The sequence below is a fragment of the Phacochoerus africanus genome, chromosome 8 (assembly GCF_016906955.1).
Source record: "Phacochoerus africanus isolate WHEZ1 chromosome 8, ROS_Pafr_v1, whole genome shotgun sequence".
Classification (NCBI taxonomy): Eukaryota; Metazoa; Chordata; class Mammalia; order Artiodactyla; family Suidae; genus Phacochoerus; species Phacochoerus africanus.
In genome coordinates, this window is record NC_062551.1 from 41,502,520 (window position 1) to 41,518,718 (window position 16,199).

Genomic DNA, 16,199 nt, shown 5'->3' on the forward strand with positions numbered 1-16,199 from the left:
AAAATGATTATGAATAAGATCGACAAATCTAATGGTACATATATAAATGTAACGGTAATATTCAAAAAGATTTAGTGGTAAGTTAATGAAAAGAAAAAGCTTTAGGCAAAACGATTTTAAGATAAATAAATAAATAAATAAATAAGCAAAAGTAAGACATTTGGGTTTTAGATATCATTTCCCCATTGTAAATAAAAGTACCCAATTTATTTTTTTTTCTCCCCAAACCTCCATGATGGTCATTCCTGGGCGGCTCAACACAGCATAATTAGGGCAAGATCGGAAGGTGGCCCTTGGGTCTCCAGTTGGGGGTTTCTGGGGAGGTAGAATGAAGGCGATGATGACTGGGTGGGATCCATCAGAGAAGGGCAGTCGGGATGGTCAAGGCCTCGGAATGAGAGCCTCATGGGCTCTTTTTTCCTCCATCTCGTGACTGCTTGGGAATAACACATGGAATAGATTTCAGTGGGCCTCCCCTGCACCTCAGAGACCTTTAAAAGGTCAAGAGCTTTCCTAAGAACTTAACTTACTACCCGAGAGTAACTTGGATGCTACAAAAAATCAAGATTAATGTTCATTGGAAATTAAATCCTGCCTCTTTTCCCCTTAGGAAAATTCTAAATGTTAGAAGAAGCATGGATCGGCTGAGAAAGCTACAGGTTTTCTGTTCCAAAAATGCTTTTGTTGCTAATTAAAATTAGTCTAATTTTGAAATGATCACATCATTAAAGAGTATTTCAACTGATATTGATTGGATGATACCTACAAACATCTTAGAATAAAAAGACTTTTATTCAGAGCATTATAAGGTGCTCTGATTAAGCCTAGATCTGTGAAATTGATGACACAAACTCCTAATACCTCTCATCCATCTCCCCCACCCCCACCCCAACACTCCCAGTGTGAAATAATTATGAATCTTTCACTTCATGCAATCCACGTTTATTTTATTTTTTACAGGGATGGGGGATGGCTGGATAAAGTGCTAGTTCTTAGCTTGTCTATGGTATTGCTCTAGCAATATCTTAATTAAGTCTAGAGTCAAGATGAAATATGTATCTAAAGTAAGTTTCTAATCCTTTCAAACTCGCCGTTTTGATGTGTGATCCTGAGCCAAGTCTTTAGAATGGTTGTCTGTTATGTCAATACATCTTCGGAGACGTGCCAGGCAGGACATTGACACCTGTGGCGGAAGGGGGTGCTGGCTTTCAGAGAAGCTGGAGATGGGAAGGAAATCTTCGACAGCGTTCTCTTGACTCCTGGGGCAGGCCCTTTTCCTGTCCACTCTTCATAAATACTCTGTCCATTCATGGCTCCTTCCCTCTACTTGCCGGGCAAGTCATCCCTGCACCTTCAGTCTGTCCACATGCTGACCACCTGCTAAGGTCTACACTGCAATCTACTCATTTCGAATTCCGGTCAGTGTGGATCTTTCCCTTCTTTACCATTTGCGGAAGTTACCAGTGATGCCAACCACCTCGACAGCCAATCTCATTCCTTCAGCCGATTTTACCACGGTTCATGCATCCAGCAAACACACATAGAACCCATTCTCTGTGAGAGGTGCTCTTTGGGTGAGAAAGACATGCCACTTGTGGCCAGGGATCAAATCCTATGCTGCAGCTGTGGCAATGCTAGATCCTTTAACCCACTGCGCCAGGACAGGAATCTCACCTAAGCCTCCTCAGGGACCTGAGCCGCTGCAGTTGGACTCTTAACCCACTGCATCACAGTGAGAACTCCCATCGGCCCTTCTCTTGGTTTAAGGCTGGCCCATGACTTCCAGCCCATGGCAGGTTGCACATTGGTCTACTCCGTAAAGAGGATCAGAAAATGCATCGCTCCTCATGGAAGAGTTTTAGGTCCTGCACTGGCCAAAGCTGAGGCTTGATCCCAGAAGTTTCAGGCATCTTGCAACTGGGGCAACGTATTCTTTTTCATGGCCCTCTTTCCCAGACACACACAAAAATAGCCTAGAGGTTAATTAGTATGAGTCACAGCATGAGCACACAGCCAAAAGCCTACCCTTCATGTACATGTTTTTTTTTTTTTTTTTACATATCTTTACATATCTCATCACTCATGTCTCTGCGCTTCACAGGTACCTTCTTCTAAGTGCTCAGTAAGGAGGTAGAGCCGAAGGTGTCTGTGCTCAAGCCTGGCCCTTTTCTTTTCTGTGCACATAGGCCCTACATCCACTGGCTGGAGCCTGTTGAAAGATTTTGTCTGTCCCTGGATCCAGGACAAAAGTGTGGGAGGCAGTGTGCTGTCCACCCAGGAAGCCGTTCTCTACCAGGACTGCCAGGAGCTGGGGGGTAAATACCTCTGCTCCCCTTGCCTCTCATGAGCTAGCTCAGGGCTGTGTGTTCGTCACTGGCTCCATCAGGGTGGAACAGCTCCCCGCTGGATTTAGGCGCCAGTCATTTGCAGTGGCAACGTACCTGATGAAATACCTTTGATTGACTCTTGCCCTTTCTTGACTCACATCCCCACATCTCTACCATGGTTGCCCGCTTCCCAAATCAACCACTATCTGAGTGGTTGCATCCCTCTATCAAGGCCTGCTCCAGGTGTGTTAGTGGGGGGGAGTGGAACCCAGCCCCACATAGCTGATCCCAGGAGTGACTGCTTTCAGTTCATTTATTAACTTATTTGACATACATTTATTGCCCACCTGCTCTGTGCCAGACACAATGCTTTTGGCTGGAAATACAGTGTTGGGGGGGGGGGGTAGGGGGATGCCTTGGGGGTTTAGGATGGAAATGCTATAAAACTGGGGTTGGGATGATCCTTGTACAACTATAAATGTAATAAAATTCACTGTGTAATTAAAAAAAAAAAGAAAGAAATACACTGGGGAATGTGACCTGAAATATTCTCCTAAGAGGCTCCCCTTCCTGCCAGGGAGTGCGAGGAGTGGTCTTGCTATAAACCTGCTGACCTTCTGATTGGCTGGGGAAGAATGGGGTCTTCTGGCACACTTGCTCATTGGTTGGGGAAGAATGGTCTCTGAAACACTTGCTGATTGGCTGGGGAAGAATGGGGTCTTCTGACACACTTGCTGATTGGCTGGGGAAGAATGGGGTTTTATGACACACTTGCTGATTGGTTGGGGAACAATGGGGTCTTTGGATACACTTGCTGGTTGGTTGGGAGCATATGTTGCTCCTCTAGGGGTGGGGTGAGGAGTGGGCCACCTACCTTTCCTAGTAGGGAGCAGGAGGGAGTAGGCCAAGTTGCTGGGGTGGAGAGTCCTTAGGAACATTGTAACAATTACACTGAGACCTGTGGGCTGATAAGGGTCTGGCAATTCTTATCTCGACTGGAGACTTTTTGAGTCTTATCTCCTTGGAGAAGCCTTGAAGCTCCACATGCATCCCTAGCTTAGTCAAGTTGTGCAAAGTTAACCATCAAGTCTACTTGAGACTGGGGAGCCAAGGTAAGTCCCTCCGAGCCATTCATTTCCAAGATGCTCAGCTGGGCCTGGTGTCTCTGGGGTCCTCCTTCATGAAAGCACAGCTGGCCACTGGCCCTCTCTGCCACCTTTGCCTCTGGTCCCTGGCGAAGCGGCTGCCATTCACCACAAGCTGCTCTTCTTGGGAAGATCCAGCCAAGCTAAGAAGTGTGGGGCCAGGTGACCTGGAACCCCATACGGTAGCCTCAGATGCAGGCCATTCTCTGTAAGTCCCAGATCGCCCCTGGTCATAGCAGTCTTCCAAGAGCTGGACTCAGTTGTTATAAGACACGGGCCACAGAACTGAGGAATAGGGAAGCATAAGGGCCAATATTTGTTAAGCAATTTCCATGTGTTGGGGCTTCTATCAGAGGCTTTAAAATATGTTCTCTCACCAAATTCTCCTACATAACATTTGGGGGCAAACATTTTATCCTGAGGTTTAGAGAAGGAAATCGAGGTTCAGAGGGATTGAGTGATTTCTCTAAGGTGGCAGAGCAAACAGAGCCAGAATTTAGGCTCCTGTCTGCACTGCCCCAACCCCACGCTCCCTACCTCATCATGTTGCATGCACACAGCTCAAACCACAGTGTCTTTTGGGGTCTCTACTTCCATCTTCATGGCTATGCTCAGTCAGCCTTATTTTTAAGCCCTTTGTTGTACTTCATTCCCTTAGGAAGCCTTCTAGGATGCCCGCTGTCAGAGCTGAAAGCCAAGGTCCGGAGCTCCTGGCCTGCTCAGGGGAGCCTGGGAAGGAAGGCTGCTACACCATCAGAACATTGCTGGTCACATCTCTCCCCCGGGTATGCGAGAAACACCACTCAGGGAAGGACTCAGAGCTGGCTGGCTTGTGCTCGCCTCTCCTCAGTATCCAGGCTTGAGCATCCTCCAGTGAGTTTCCATGGTGATGCTAACAACTATGAAGACATCTCCCATTGGTCATCTCTTGGTGGCGGACATTCAGGGCTCAGAATTTCCTATGTGATATCTTAGGTAATTCCCATACCATCTGCCGCTCCCCAGTCAAGTCTGTTGTAATATATTTGTTTTCTAAAGAGAGGCACGTTGACACTGATAAAAGCTCTGTCCACAATCACCCGTCTTTCTGATGATGTAGAAGGCCAGGCCTTGGCCTGGCAATAGAGAACTTTCTACACTTATCTTAAACATTTTGTCTGTAATTCCTTGGGAAGGGCTCAACGAAGCTTGCTGCCTTTGCATTCATTTGAGCCTTATTCCTGTCAGTTTCGGTGGTTTTTGAAATTGCTGTCAATCCCCCATGTCTTGAATCCCGTTAATTACCCAGTTGACTGTCTGTTTGGAGAGGAAAACCCAAATTGCGTAGGATCTCACCCACTTCTCCTCAAGTTCATTTCAGCAACATTTCCCACCACCCGCAGCCTTGCTCCATGCAAGAGGGGCCAGGCCGGAAGAGGAGACACAGGGAGAGGGGTGGTCCTCACCCCTCGGGGACAGCCCTGTGCTCTCTCTGGGCTGCAGAGCCGGAGTGGCAAGTCTGCTGTCAGCCCTTCCTCCTGTTGCCAAAACTCTGCCTCTGTCCACCATCGCCGAATGGAAATGGGGAGACAGAGTTCTGGGTGAAGGAGAAAAAGAGGGCTTTATTGCTTTGCCAGGCCAAGGGGGCCCGAGCAGGCTCAGGCCTGAAAGACTGTGCCCCCCTTGGAAGAGATTAGGAGGTGGTTTTATAGTTTGCGGAGTGGAAAACGGGGTCCCAGATAAGGATCAGAGTAGAGGCAAGCTTGTATTGTCTTTCAAAGGTGGCATTCAGGGGGCCCAGGACTGCTTCTGAGGGTCCTCCTTCTTCCCAGAATGAAGATGCTTCAGCAAGGAGGTCTTCCATTTGTTGGGGGTTTTTGTTCTGTGGAAGGGCTCAAAGGTAGTGTTATGTATGTATATTCCTTGAGGAGGACCCAAGACCTTGCCCCAAGGCTGCACTGTTTTGTCTGGACGGCTCCTCCCTGGTGTCTGCATCCCCTCCCTTCCCCGAGGAGCAACTGCCCTTTGGAAGGTCATGGAGGCTGAAGCTTATTCCCTAAAATTAAGACTTGGAGGACACAGAAAGACCTGTGTGCCAGGAGCCCCACAGGGCACTATTAGCTCAGTTGCACTCACACAGCCCAAGGATGAGGGGGAGTGGCTGCCAGAGATGTAAAGGGGAGCAGAGCTTTGCCCCGCAGGGCAGCATTTGGGCAAAAGAGATCAGGCACCTTTCTCTTCCCTCTGCAGCTGGGGGCTCCATGTGTGCCAGCTCATGGGGTAGCTTATGCAAAAACATGGGATTATTGGGAGAATCATAGGAATGATGGAAGAATGTGAAATGGACAGGAACATTTGGGATCCAAGTGACAGGAGAGAATAGACAGCTATTTCAGGGAACTCTGCTGGCGTGAGATGAGGGCCACGTGTTTTTCTTAGAGATGGAGAGAGAGCATTTCAATGAGACCAGTCCTTGGTTAGGAAAGAGCAGGCAGTCCCCCAAAACTGACTGCAGTGCCACAGGCAGCCTCCCCAGGGGACAAGCCTGGTGCTTTCCCCAAAAGATAGAGATATGGATGCCAGCTGGGCAAAGCCATAGATACCTGCTGCAGGGCTTGAGCAGCAAGGGTACAGCATCCTGCCTGAGAGAGAAGGCTCTGAATTTTCCCCGACAAGCAGAGCAAGACCCACAAATTGATCACAAGCATTGGGTTCCTTCAAGGTCCAGGGGTTCAAGGCCTTTGGATGGTTGACCTGGGCAAACTCCAAGAAGGCCGCCAGAGCTGCCCTGGTTATGTGGATGGGGATTGGAGATGAGCTTAGTGCATGGAAACTCGAGTCCAAAGAGGGAAGAATCTAGGGATTCCTCAAAAATTTAGACATAGAATTCCCACATGGTGCAGCAATTTTATTTCTGAGTATGTACCCAAAAGAATGGAAAGCAAGGACTTAAATAGCGATTTCATTTGTACACCAATATTCACTGCAGGGTTCTTCACAACAGCCCAAAGGTGGAAACAACCCATGTGCCCGTCAACAGATGAATGGAAAAATAAAACATGATATAGAAATCCAGTAGAATATTATTCAGCTTTAAAGATGAAGGAAATTGTGACACAGCAATGCTAGATCAATGCGGATGAACATTGAAGACATGGTGCAAACTGAAATATATCCATTACAAAGGGAAAAATGTGTATGATTCCATTTCTATGAGACACTTGATTCACAGAAAGAATGATATTTGCCTGGGGCTGGAGGGAGGAGGAAGAGGATTGTTTTGTAGGTTCAGAGTTTCAGTTTGAGGTGATGACAAAGTCCTAGAGATGGGCGGTGATGGTTGCACAAAAATGCACTATGTACTTAATGCCACTGAACTGGATATTTAAAAAATTGAAGCAAGAGTTCCCATCATGGCTCAGCGGGAAAGAACCGAACTAGTATCCATGAGAATGAGGGTTTGAGCCCTGGCGTCACTCAGTGTTAAGATCCAGCGTTGCAGTGAGCTATGGTGTAGGTCACAGACACGGCTCAGATCCTGCGTTACTGTGACTGTGGTGTAGGCTGGCAACTGTAGCTCCGATTCCACCCCAAGCCTGGGAACTTCCATATGCTTTGGATGCAGCCCTAAAAAGAAAAAAAAATTGAAGAGGTAAATTTTATGTTATGTACCTTTTACTTCGATAGAAAAAAAGGAAGGAAGGAAGGAAGGGAGAGAGAGAGAAAGAAAGAAAAAGAGAGAGAGAGAAAGGGGTCCTATCACCGGAGACATTCAAGCAAAGGCTGCCTAACTCTGAACCCAAAGTCCTGGACTGAGACTCATCACACAAGGGTTGGCCCTTTGGAGGGTCAGGGTGACATAGTGGAAAGGATGCTTTGGGGTCAGATAAAAATAGATTAGAGGGAGTTCCCTTTGTGGCTCAATGGTTAATGAACCCGACTAGGATCCTTGAGGATGTGGGTTTGATCCCTGGCTTTGCTTGATGGGTCAGGGATCTAGCATTGCTGTGAGCTGTGGTGTAGGTCGCAGACGCTGCTCAGATCTGGTGTTGCTATGGCTGTGGTGTAGGCCGGCAGCTGTAGCTCTTGATTCGATCCCTAGCCTGGGAACTTCCATATGATGCAGGTATGGCCATAAAAAGCAAAAAAAAAAAAAAAAAAAAAAAATTAGAATCCCAGCCCTGCGTTTAGTGAGCCATGTCATCTTGCATAAGTTGTCTAAACTGTCTAAGCCTGCCCTTCCTTATTGGAAAATGGATGTTTCAAAGACCCCCCCGACACACACACACAGGGGAACCCACAGGCCTAAATGAGACAATGTTCCCAGAAACAAATCCCTTAGGAAGTCAGTAAAAAACAAATTAGGACAAGAGATGCAGACTGACTACAGGCGGATAAACGGGAAAAAGATGCCTAAATTCACTCACAACAAGAGACATGCAAAGGAGGGCTACGCTGAGACACTGATTTTAACCCATCCAGTTGGAAAACACATGGTTGTTGAAGCCGTTCCGAGGAGAGAGACAGCCGTCGAATTGTTGGCTCAGGGTGAAATAACGCCCCCCTCGTGGAAGGCAACTGGGCAAAAATGGAACATATGCATTCCTGGAGTTCCGGCTGTGGCTCAGTGCTAACAAACCTGACTGGTATTCATGAGGACGTGGGTTCGACTCCTGGCCTCACTCAGTGGGTTAAGGATCTGGTGTTGCCGTGAGCTTTGGTGTAGGTCACTGATGTGGCTCGGATCCCACGTTGCTGTGGCTGTGGTGGAGGCCGGCAGCCACAGCTTGGATTTGACCCCTAGCCTGGGAACCTCCATATGCTGCAGGTGCGGCCCCATAAAGACAACAACCACCAAAAAAAAAAAAAAAAAGAGGAGAGAGAGAGAGAGAAAGAAAAAGAAAAAGAAAGAAGGAAAAGGAAAAAAGAAAAAGAAAAATGGTGAAGCAATGATCTCCTTGCTGGGAATTTAGCTCACAGAAATACCTGCCCGTGTGCAAAATGGTACATTCACAAGGTTTCTCGTGGTAGGAAAGCTTGTAATAATAAAAAGCTTAAAATAATATAGTATCCATTTATAAGGGACTGGTTTAAATAAGCCGTGCCATAGTCACACAAGTGAAACAGCATAGGAGTGGGGAAAGGAGTGAGGCTTCTGGGCTAATGCTACTAAATAACAAAAAGCAAAGCCCTAAACAATGCACTCAGTAAGCTGCGATTATTTTAAGAGAGGTGAGGGGTCAAAAATACAGCTCTGTAGTTGCTTCTTTTTGCTCAGAGGGAGACACAAAAAACTAATACAAATAATTTCTTGTAGGTGAAGGGGCTGCGATGGGAGTGAGATTTCCTGGGTGTATCCTTTTACAGAAATTTTAATTTTTAGCTCCTGTTGATGCCTTCCTTGTTTAAAAGTTAACGTCCATACTAAAGCTTGATGAAAAATAAATGGAAAGACCGAAGAAACTCTATCGAAGACATAGAGGAAGCTTTCATGAATGAATCGATGCATTATGTTTCTATAGGAAAAGCCTCTGAAGATCTCAATTCTTCCCCAATGAAGTGGTTAACTAGGAGTTTCCGTCGTGGCGCAGTGGTTAATGAATTCGACTAGGAATCATGAGGTTTCAGGTTCAATCCCTGGCCTTGCTCAGTGGGTTAAGGATCTGGCGTTGCCCTGAGCTGTGGTGTAGGTTGCGGATGTGGCTTGGATCCCTCGTTGCTGTGACTGTGGTGTAGGCTGGTGGCTATGGCTCCGTTTCAACCCCTAGCCTGGGCACCTCTCCATATGCTGTGGGAGTGGCCCAAGAAATGGCAAAAAAAAGACAAAACAAAACAAAAATTAAGTGGTTAACTAATTCATTTGTACTCAGCATAGGGAATCCTACAAAGCCGCTCTAATGTTCATACGGAAAATAAAATGTTCTAGAATCGGAAGAAAAAAATCTGGGAAAACAATGAGGGGCTTATGTTATCAAAATACATCTTTCTTTTTTTTTTTTTTTGTCTTTTCTAGGGTCTCATCCAATCTAGGGGGCTAACTGGAGCTGTAGCCACCCGCCTACACCACAGCCACAGTAACGTGGGATCAGAGCCGCGTCTGCGGCCTACACCACAGCTCAGGGCAACGCCAGATCCTTAACCCACTGAGCAAGGCCAGGGATCGAACCCGAAACCTCATGGTTCCTAGTCAGATTTGTTAACCACTGAGCCATGTCAGGAACTCTAAGATACATTTTTAAATAGAGTAATGAAGGCATATTTTAAATATAGTAATTAAAGTGTATTATTACATAAGAGAAGCCAAATATATCAGTGAAAAAAGAGCTTGGAAACTGATGCATGTGTGTATTTGAAAGTTTAGAGTATTATAAAAATGAAACTAAATCCATTTTTCTTTTCTTTTCTTTTTTTCTTTTTTGGTTGCTTCTGTGGCAGATGAAAATTCCCAGGTTAGGGATCAATTCTAAGATGCAGCTGTGACCTATACCACAATGCTGGATCTTAACCCACTGTGCCGGGCCAGGGATGGATCCCATGCCTCAGCAGCAACCTGAGCCACTGCAGAGATAATGCTGGATCCTTAACCCACTATGCCACAGTGGGAACTCCTAGATCCATTTCTCATTAATGAAACAAAATACAAGTGCGTTAGAAATCTGCACATTTAAAAATAAAACTCTACAAGTACAGAAGTAAAATGTAGAGTTTTTTATAGTCCTGGATAAGAAATACTTTGCAGAGCAAGAGGGAAAACCCAAAAACTACAACTAAAAGAATAATCCGATTTTATCCTGTAGAAATTTAAAAATCACCACAAATATAGTGGTGGCTTACATTTGCCATCATTGAAAAAAAATTCTTTGCCGTAACAGTAAATTTCCACATCCTGAGAATACATCTAATCAGGCTTCACACAGGAAAACACAAAATATTACTAAGAATATGAAAGATTTAAATATATGGATCTATATACCATGTTCATAGGCAAAAGGACCCAATACTTCAGCTCTGTCAATTCTTCCCACATGATCTATATAGTTCATGCAACCCCCCTTCCAAAAAAAAAAAATCAGGATTTTTTTTTCTTGAGGAAATCAAAAGGCTTATTTACATTTTACTGAAAATGTAAAGAGTGAAGAATAATCAAGATATCCTTTGAGAGACTGACTCTATTTGTTATTCAGCGTTATCACAAAGCTACAGCAATTAGAACTCTGGTATTGGTTCAAGGATGGACAATTGGGCCACTGCAACATCAGAGAGGCTGGAGAGAAAGTCACACTTCCCTGGACACTTGACCCATGAGGAAGGGCACTTGCCACGGGGAAACATGTCCTTTTCATGAAACACTCCTGGGTCACCTGGATAACAATATGGAGAAAGAAAGCAACTACCTCACACAACTCCCAAACTACCTCACACAAAAATCAGGTCCAGGTAGATTGTAAATCTAAACATGAAAGGAAAACAATAAAACTTCTAAAGAAAATATTGGAGAATATTCTCTCTCTATCTTTTTTTTTTGTCTTTGTAGGGCCGCACCTACAAAGGGAGGTTCCCAGGCTAGGGGTCTAAGCGGAGCTGTAGCTGCCAGCCTATACCACAGTTGCAGCAACACCAGATCCGAGCCACATCTGCAACCTACACCGCAGCTCACGTCAATGCCGGATCTTTAACCCACTGAGCAAGGCCGGGGATCCAACATGCAACCTCATGGTTCCTAGCCGGATTTGTTTCCAGTGCACATTCTTATGGACTTAAGAGTAGACAAGTCTTCTTGCATAAGATATCCAAAGTCCTACTATCAAAAGAGATGGGAGTTCCTGTTGCGGCTCAGCGGGAACACAGTGTCCCTGAGGATGCGGGTTCCATCCCTGGCCTCATTCAGTGGATGGAATCTGAATTAAGGATCTGGTGTTGCCACAGCTGCAGGGTAGATCACAGATGCCGCTCAGATTTGGCCTTGCTGTGGCTGTGGTATAGGTTGGCAGCTGCATCTTCTGTTCAATTCCTAGCCTGGGGACTTCCATATGCCACAGGAGTGGCCCTAAAAAGGAAGAACAAAAAAGAAAGGTATGCACTGAACCACATTAAAATTCAAAATTTTGTTCTTTAAAAGACATCCTATAGAGGCTAAAAGATAAATCACAGAGAGGGAGAATATATTTGCAACGCAAATAGTCAAGAAATAACTTGTTGCCAGACTATAGAAAGAAGTCCTGCAAATCAATACAAAATGACACACAACTGTGCCAGTTTTTCGCATATTGCCTCTGGGCTCCAAACTCACTCCATTCTCCCTTACTCTGTAATCCTAGAGCTGGGCTCTGCAAACTCTATTTCTGCTTTGCCAGTTGGCTCTGCCAATAGGGGTCACTGACGGAGGTTGCAAGGATGGAGGAGGAACTGGGATCTTTTTTTTTTTCTCCTGGATTTTCCCCCATTAGTGATGAGCTGACCAGCTGGAGGGCCGCAGGTCCTCGTGGCATTCCCATGGCAGTGCCAGTCTCTCTTGGTTCTGAAGAGCAAATTCATCTTCACTGCAGAAGGATATGGCATGTTTTTTGCAACAGCCACATCATCCCAGAATCTGAATAGAACTACCATATGACCCAGCAGTTCCATTTCTGGAGATTATATATATATAATATATATATAAAAAAAACACTAATTATAATATATATATAAAACTAATTATAATATATATATAAACACTAATTATAATATATATATTATATATATATAAACACTAATTTGAAAAGATACATGCACCCCAACGTTCATAGCATCATCATTTATAATTGCCAAGATGTAGAAGCAACCTAAGTGTCCATCAACTGATGATGAATGGACAAAGAAGATGTGGTATATGTGCAACGTGGAATACTACTCAGCCATGAAAAATAATAAAATTCTACCATTTGTGGCAGACAACACAAATAGACTTGGAGGATATGATGCTAAATGAAATAAGTCAGACAGAGGAAGCCAAATATTGTATGCTATCACTTAACGTGGAACCTAAAATATATAAGAAACTAGTGAATAGAGGGGGGAAAAAGAAACAGACTCACAGATATAAAAAACAAACTAGTGGTTACCAGTGGGGAGAAGGAAGCGGGGAGGGGCAAGATTGGGGAAGGGGATTAGGAAGCAAAGACCACTATGTAGAAAATAAATAAACCACAGGGATCTATTGCACAGCCCAGGGAATATAGTGAATATTTTACAAGGACTATAAGTGGAGTAATGCCTTTAAAAATTGTGCGTCACTGTATCATACATCTACCTCTTATATAACATGGTACATCAACTACACATCAGTAAAGGAGTTCCCACGATGGCTCAGTGGAAATGAATCTACTAGCATCCATGAGGACACAGGTTCAATCCCTGGCCTCGCTCAGTGGGTGTAGGCTGCAGATGCGGCTCAGATCTTACATTGCTGTGGCTGTGGTGCAGCTCCGATTTGACCCCTAGCCTGAAAACGTCCATGTGCCGCGAGTGCAGGCCTGAAAAAAAAAAAAAGAACTATACATCAGTAAAAAAAAATTAGAATGGGTAAATACAATGTGTCATATGTATTAAATACAACACTGTATATACAACCACAGAAATGAATCAATGACAGCAACGTAGCACAGTGTGAATAAATCTCACAAAATGGTATTGACCAGCAGCAACACAGAGCCAGACACAGAACAACGGATGGTGTATGATTTCTTAATATACATTTTCCAAAGGCAAAACTAACTTCTCTTTTGCTGGGTATTATTGCTTGAAAATCATTACCTTTGGGTGGAGGTACCAGATGGTCCTGGGGAGGGTGGGAGAAAGAGGCTTCTTGGGTTTGTCAAATGTTCTGTTTCTTGGCTTAGGTTGTAGTTACCTGGATGTATTCGTTTTATGATCATTAATGGAGCTCCACGAGTTTACGTATAGGCTTTTCTAGCTTTTGTGTTTTTTTTTTCAATTAAAAAGTAAACAGAAAAGAAAAAGAAAATGTGACAGGTTGAGGTAAAATACTCTATTTATACCAGCAAAAGTTTAATACCCGAAATATGTAAAGAGCTTCTATACAGAAAGACAAGCTATCTAAAAGACAAATGAGCTGAGTATAAGAAACATTTAATTTGCCTGCTGTATACAATTGGTCAATGCACACGGGCAGAATCCCTCAGTTGCACTAGAAACTTGGGAAATGTATTCCCAAACACCAATAAACACCTAATCAAATGGAAAAAAAAAAAAAAAAAGACTGAGGAGTTCCCGCCGTGGCTCAGTGGTTAACGAATCCGACTAAGAACCATGAGGTTGCGGGTTCGATCCCTGGCCTTGCTCAGTGGGTTAAGGATCCGGCGTTGCCGTGAGCTGTGGCGTAGGTTGCAGATGCGGCTCGGATCCCGCGTTGCTGTGGCTGTGGTGTAGGCGGGTGGCTACAGCTCCAATTTGACCCCTAGCCTGGGAACCTCCATACACCAGGGAAGCGGCCCTAGAAAAGGCAAGAGACCAAAGAAAAAGAAAGAAAGAAAGAAAAAAAAAAAGACTGATAAAATGGTGGGGGTATGGGTAAATAGAGATTTTATTATCAGACTCAAAAGAAATATATGAGTAACCGCTGGCCCAACATTTCACTTTTAGGAATCCTAAAATAAAATCACATGTCTTTCAAAAGATGTGAGTCAAGCGTGTTCAGGACAGCAGTATTTGCAATGTGAAAGAAAACAGAAAACCATATGCCCATCAATTGGGAAAATATCAAGTATATCCATACAATGGAAGACAACGTGGCTGGTAAAAAGAATAATGAGGGCTCCGCTTGTCTTGACATGACATAGTCTTCTGGAAAGCGAAAACTCAAAAGAGGAACTCTCAGGTCCGTGCATTGACAATTGCGAAATTAATATAAAAGAATTAAAGACATACAGTATATTTGTATAGGATATTTTCCAAGTGTTACTCTACAGATTTGTGTATCCACTTAAATATCTTACTAGAGTGGTTTTTTATTTTTATTTTTTATTGATTCCTTCCTTTATAAAAAATTAATTTTAGGGAGTTCCCTTCATAGCTCAGAGGTTAATGAGCCTGACTAGGATCCATGAGGATGAGGGTTTGATCCCTGGGCTTGCTCAGCTGGGTTAAGGACCCGGCGTTGCCCTGAGCTGTGGTATAGGTTGCAGATGCGGCTCAGATCCCACGTTGCAGCTGTGGTGTAGGCCAAAAAAAAAAAAAAAAAGATAAAAAAATAATTTTATTGGAGTACAGCTGATTTACAATATTTTATTAGTTTTAGGTGTACAGCAAAGTGAATTCATCATATATATATATACAAATATATCCATTCTTTTTTCCCATATAGGTTATTACAAACTATTGAGTAGATTTTCCTGTGCTATGTTTTTTAAAATGACCCAAGTAAAACATTAAAATTAACAATATGGGGAGTTCCCAATGTGGCTCAGCATGTTAAGAACCCAACTAGTATCCATGAGGATGTGGGTTCGATCCCTAGCCTCACTCAGTGGGTTAAAGATCCAGTGTTGCTGCAAGCTGCCCCGTGGGTCACAGATGCAGCTCAGATCTCGGATCTGGCTGTGGCATAGACTGGCAGCTGCAGTTCCGATTCAACCCCTAGCCTGATTTCCATATGCCAGGAGTGTGGCCTTAAAAAGACAAAAGAAACAAAAATCAGACAGATAAACAAACCAAAAAACCAATGTAGGAATTCCTGCTGTGGTGCAATGGGATTGGCGGCGTCTCTACAGTACCAGAACCCAGGTTTAATCTCCAGCTTGGCACAGTAGGGTATGGATCTAGAACTGCCACAGGTCACATCCGTGGCTTGGATGTGACCCCTTGGCCACAAACTCCATATGCTGCTGTGCAGCCAAAAAACAAAAACAACCTCCCCCCCCAAAAAAAAACCCCAAAACAATATGAATTTCAAGTCCCCACCATGGGATAGGTAGCCCCATGGATGACAGTTCTGTTGTCTCCTAATACCCCAGGCTGACTCCATGTTGGAAATGACCAACCTCCTTTTCCACACGCATTTGAAACCTACAGGATTTATTCAGAGAGGAGAGGAAGGAGGGAGCCAGAATATATACCTAGGGAAGACACTTCTTAGCCCTGTGCTGGTTATCCTTGGCCTACTATGTGGTCTGGCATACCCCCTGGGCCATCCTCCACCTGCCAAGATTCGGTGGAAAGTCCTCTGCTCTGGACAGAATCTGATGCCACCACTGGAAATATAATGTGAGCTTCATCTGTGATTTTGTTTGTTTGTTTGTTTATTTATTTATTTTTCCTTTTAGGGCCCCACCCATAGCATATGCCAATTTCCAGGCTAGGGGTCAAATCAGAGCTACAGCTGCCAGCCTACAGCACAGCCACAGCAACGCAGGATCCCAGCTGCCTTTGTGACCTGCACCACAGCTCATGGCCATGCCAGATCCTTAACCCACTGAGCAAGGCCAGGGATCGAACCCACATCCTCATGGGTACTAGTTGGGTTCTTAACCTGCTGAGCCACAGTGGGAACTCCTGATATGTGATTTTTAGATTTTTCAATATCTGTGTTAACAGAGGAAAAAAGAAACAGGTGAACTTAATCTTAAGAATATATTTATGTAACCGGAGATAGCAAAAGTATTATCATCTCAACGTGTAATCAATATAAAAATATTAATGAGATATTTTATAGTCTTTTTTTTTTGTAACGTCTTCAAAGTCTAGTGTGTAC